A 6,027-nucleotide genomic window follows, 5' to 3' on the forward strand; every position below is an offset into this window, starting at 1 on the left:
GCTATTGAGCGTGAGCTGGCAGCAGAAGCAAACGTGGTATCCAACTAGACTTTCATTGGCAATATGGGATTTCTAGATGGGTGTCTTGGGTGTTCTAAATTACTTGTACAGTAAATGATTTGCTAAAGATGGAATTGTGCACAGGATTAATAAAAAAATAACTTTGCTCTGGGTGCAGTCAGAAACTTACCCTTAAAAGAAAAATGCCCTGCCAAATAAAACAAATCATTGCAATGCTTTATTTAATCCAAATGCAAAATGACAATGCTGTAAGCAGCAGTCTCCAGGAAGGCTGCCCTTTTGCATCCATGGGTGAATAAAGTAATCATTGCAGTTCATTATAATAGGTCTACTATTCCTTTATTTTATATTTTCCTTGTTGACTGGTACTAATTATGAGGTAAATGTATCATTACTCCCAATCTTGCTTTCTTTACTATTGCACAATGGTGTTCTTAGGTAGAATCATGGTGGTCAAAACCTCTTCTTTCATCTACAGTCGCTTCTTATTTAAACAAAATGCTTGCCTGGCAGAAATGTTGGTGCTATCAGTTGAGCTTTATTGGAAGTGGTGCCTTTAGTGTTCCTTACTTTAGCATTCCTATCTGGCACCAACAGTTTCTGCCACAGGCAACACTTCTCTTATTCATTTGGAATGTAAGAGACTACAGGCTGGAAAGGACATTCTGACCCAGTATTGGACTGGCCCACCAGGATACCAGGAAAACTCCTGGTGGGCCAAGTTGTAAGTGGGCCCTTTGGCTCCTGACCATTTGGCCTGTTTTATGGTCATTCCTTATTTCTGAATGGGAAGAAAGAGGAGAAATAGATGGAAGAATAGATGATAACAAATAATATACAATAGAGACTAGGAGACTAAAGAGATTGGGTGAAGAAAGGAGAAAAATTAGTTTGGAAAGTGGGCCCAAGGTCTAAGATTTTCTGGTGGGCCGACACTGTTCTGACCACACTGGTTCACCCTGAGTGCAATAAGATAGTCAAACCTCCCAAAGTGCAATAGTGTTTTTAATAGCGTTTAACCAAGTGTTTTGAATTTGAGCTGTATGAATGTACTTTGTATTCTGCTGTTTAGCTATGTAGGGAAATAGATGGAGTTCTTTCTGACTGTAGCAACTTCCAGGAATTAGTATGTGACTAGTATGTGAAACTTGTGGGTGTGGGCCCCTGTGTATGTCGGAGTTGCCAAACTATATTTCTCAGAATGAAGCAATAAATGGGTGTCAGTGGTTCTTAAAAATAATCAACAACTACTTAATTGGCAGGTAAATATTCAGATCAATCAGAGGTAACACAGATAAGGATGCCCAAAATTTAGCATATATACTGAGAAGTACTCTTCAGTCATAAATGCCCATTAGGGAACAATAACCAGAATATGGATAGGTGACTTGCAAGTGTCACCCCAAGCTTTCAGGTCTCTCAAGTGGAACCTAGGTGAGACAGTATCTAGACCTATGTCTGTACACTTTTTGCCTGCTATTTGATAGTACACCAAGGACTCTAATCCTTAATAACCTCTTTGGTGGAGCATAGGTTGTTCACTAGCTACCCTACATCTAGCTATCACTCCTGGAGTGATCTATAACATAATATATTGTTACAACTAACTAGGGCAACCTTTGCCTAGGCTCGAACCTTGTCCCACCTGCCTACTCAGGTGAAATCTGCAAAGAGAAGAGACAGAGCATGTGTGCTTCCCCTTTTATACAACATAACTGGCCAGTTATAGAACTTAGAACTATAGAATACTTTAACCTTCTATAACTTAGGAGCCACTCGAATCTCTCATTTTTAGGGGACTGCCTACTTTATCAGTGTGTAAAAATTACAGTAGCTATATATAGTAGCTATCTGTCTCCTTTGTCAATATACAACATAAATCAAAAATATAAGGACAGAATAAAACTGGGAGAAATGCAAAAAGTTGACCTGTCTAAAGTAATCTATATAATTTATAAATGTCTAGAGCAGTATGCATAATATATGCCACCTGATATTCGCATCTCATTTCTAGACATGTGCTCCCTTATATACACAGTTTGGCACACATGTATGTTTACTAAATACCTGCACCCCTGGATACTGGTTATATGGAGGGGCAAAGACCAGAAAGTGAGCTGTGGGAGTAGTGTACAGTATTTCATAGTTTTTTTGCAATGTAGTGCATACATAAGTAGCACTATACTGTATATACAAAAATATGCACAAACAAACCAATATAGCTGCACTTGCATTTCAAACAAAAAAAGCCTAAGGGGGACATTTATTAATGCACGAACGCTCCGAGCGTATTTTGTGCATTAATTTTCATACCTTGCGCGACAATTTCGTACCTTGCGACAAAATATGTGCGACAAAATCGTATTGTCGTTACGAGTACGAAATTTTCGGATTTATTCAAACTTCCTTATCATGACTTTCCTTGGGCCAGGTTGGAGCTGCAGAGTGCCATTGATTCCTTTGGAAGGCTTCCAAAATCATGCACAGAAGGATCAAAGTCGGAAAGGTTTTCCCACTGTTTACAATCATTCGATACAAAAATTTCGGATCGCCAATATGATATTATTGTCACTAATACGATTTTTTCGTAAGCATTTTCGTGATATTTGCGATCTTCAGAAATTATTGTATCCAATCCAAATTTTTCCCATTCGGGATTCGAACTTGTGATTTCATGAATGTAGCCCTAAGTGTATCTCATAAGTCCGTAATATAGTTACAAACAATAAAGCACTCACAGGAAATCAAACAAAAAAAGTGCAATAAATTTTATTAGAAAGTTTTATCATAAAGCCAACTTTTCGGTCTCCTTTGTCACGGTCAAAATATACTTACATACATACTGTAGCTGCAAAACATTACTGTAGTGCTCTGGATTCATCCTAATGAACTGTTTTGTTTAGGGGCATGCAACTTCCTACGTTAAAGGAACAGTAACACCAAAACATGAAAGTGTTATAAAGTAATTGAAACATAACGTACTGTTGCCCTGCCCTGGTAAAACTGGTGTGTTTGCTTCAAGAACACTACTATAATTTATATAAATGAGCTGCTGTGTAGCCATGGGGCAGCCATTCAAGCTGGAAAAAAGGAGAAAAGGCACAGGTTACATAGCAGATAACAGATAAGACACCATTGTATTCTACAGGGTTTATCTGTTAGCTGCTATATAACCTGTGCCTTTTCTTCTTTTGAATGGCTGCCCCCATGGCTACACACCAGGGTTTATATAAACTCTAGTAATGTTTCTGAAGCAAACACAAAACTTTTACCAGTGCAGGGCAGCAGTACATTATAGTTTAATTTCTTTGAAATATATAAATTTTTTGGTGTTACTGTTCCTTTAAGGTAACACTTTTTCTCTGCTTAGTTCTGCCAATTCAACTTCCACTACCTTGTGTGCTTTAGTTCTTAGTTTTTTAGAGACCTAATTAAGAGGGTTATATAATTACATAGTTAAACTGAGTTGAAAAAAGACCAAAGTCCATCAAGGCCCATCCTTCCAAATAACCCCCAGTGCATATATATATATATATACAACATTACCCAGCAGGGCATTTCCCAACCTCACTGCCTTCACTGTAAAGAACCACCTGCTTCAAATGAAAGTTCTGTTCCTCTAGTCTAAAGGGGTGGCCTCTGGTGCACTGATGTTTTCTATGGGAAAAACTAAAGTGCATACCTTTGCAATTATCAACATTGAACCTCATTTGCCAGTTTGCTGCCCAGTTTTTCAAATTAGCCAACTTTGCAAAGCAGCATCCTGTATGGAATTTACTTAATTTACTTAAATGCTTTAAAAATGTGATGTTAAACTTCTGTAGTCATAACACACAATGTTTGGTTTGGATCTCTAGAATGCTATAAGGAAGATGGAGATCTGGGATGGATTTGGTGATAATTGTGATGTCAGTCTAAAAGAACCAGAAGCAATACACTGAGCTGTTGAGTAAGTTTTTTTCTGTTAATGAGCTGAATGTAATGACCTGGCGAAAATTCAGCCCTACACCTGCTACTTGTGCCTGCACCCGAATGAATGAGATACGCTCGGGTGCAGGCACATGTAGCCGATATACGCATGAAAACGCGAGACTTTGCATTCTCACGCGTTTTCATGCGTATATCGGCTACATGTGCCTGCACCCGAGCGTATCCCATTCATTCGGGTGCAGGCACAAGTAGCAGGCGTAGGGCTGAATTTTCGGCAAGCGTTTTTGCGCTTGCCGAAAAAATCAGCCCTACGCCTGGTGTGGCATCAGCCTAAAAAGAAAAATAATGCAATATAAGCTTTTAAGTTCATAAAACCTTTTAAAAAATGCAAACTAGATTCATTTGACCTCACACTAGGTACTATGATCTGAACCAATGTATTGTGTCCTGATCATCTGTGTCATCTGATTGAACAAACCAGGTCATTACATTCAGCTCATTAACAGAAAAAAATCTCCTGCGTACAAATAATGCTCTGGCCTTCATTGTATTGAAAGAAACTAAACTCTTAATGAGGTACATTGGAGGCTTTTTACTTTTAAGATTAAAATCCAGAAATAACTGGTGTAGTGGCAGGCTATATACCTTCACCACTGATAAAATGGTCATATGCTGACCTTTGAAACTAAAAGCTATTGCTTTGTAAAGAGCCTTTTGCTTTGACTCAGATAATAGCTATAAATCTGGTCATTGGCATATTTATCATGTGCAGGTCTTAGGGATTAGCAGGACAACCTTTTTGCAAATTCTTGCAGCTGGCTGTTACCAGGCACAATTGATGCTGCTTTGATCTATACTGATCCTGCACTTTTTCAAATAACATTTCTATTGATAAATAACCCATTCATAGTGCAAGAATTTCTAAATGACAGCATGAAAAAGTATGGCCATCCCCACTATTTCTTTGCCTTTTGTACAAAAATAATAAACGTATAGACATTCCATTCTTTATAACCTTGCAAAAATTATTTTTGTTGAGAAATCAAATTTACAAATGTACGTGATCAAAACCCCCAAATTTCTGTCAAATTAGTATGTGTAACCAGCACTTTTTTTTTCTTTTGCTCTATTATAAGGCTGTAACAATGCAGCTGGTGACTATGGCTGCTGTGTCATCATTATTTCCTTTGCTATGACCTGATACATATTGAAAGGAATATCCTTTGAATAAGATGCACTTCCATGTGTTGTGGAATAAGAGAAAAGCTCTTCTCAGCTGAAGATTTTAGAAGACAAAGTACTGTTTCTGATATGTGCCTTTATTAGCTGGGTAAACTAGGGGGCTGATTTACTAACCCACGAATCCGACCCGAATTGGAAAAGTTCCGACTTGAAAACGAATATTTTGCGACTTTTTCGTATGTTTTGCGATTTTTTCGGATTCTGTACGAATTTTTCGGATCCAATACGATTTTTGCGTAAAAACGCGAGTTTTTCGTATCCATTACGAAAGTTGCGTAAAAAGTTGCGCAATTTGCGTAGCGTTAAAACTTACGCGAAAAGTTGCGCATTTTTCGCGTAAGTTTTAACGCTACGCAAAATGCGCAACTTTTTACGCAACTTTCGTAATGGATAGAAAAACTCGCGTTTTTACGCAAAAATCGTATTGGATCCGAAAAATTCGTAAAGAATCCGAAAAAATCGCAAAACATACGAAAAAATCGCAAAGTACCGATCATTACGAAAAAAACGCAATCGGACTCCATTCGACCCGTTCGTGGGTAAGTAAATCAGCCCCTAGGGCTCCTCCTATATTCCCTAAATCCTTTGCTCAGGAGTAATTGTTCCTTAAGCCAAAATTTTTTTTACTATTTTCATGGAACAATGGGGTAGCCATAAGGGCAGCCATAATGGCAGCTTCTGTCCAAATGCATAAACTCAACTATGCAAATAAATGAAAGTCCCAATGCAGGATAACTCATGCCAATATATTTTACACTTATAAAAAAATAAATATAAATTCAGGCCTGATTTTCCTTGAAAGTGGATGGTAGCAATTTTAAGGAGCTTGGAAGG

The sequence above is a fragment of the Xenopus tropicalis genome, chromosome 3 (genome assembly GCF_000004195.4).
Source record: "Xenopus tropicalis strain Nigerian chromosome 3, UCB_Xtro_10.0, whole genome shotgun sequence".
Lineage (NCBI taxonomy): Eukaryota > Metazoa > Chordata > Amphibia > Anura > Pipidae > Xenopus > Xenopus tropicalis.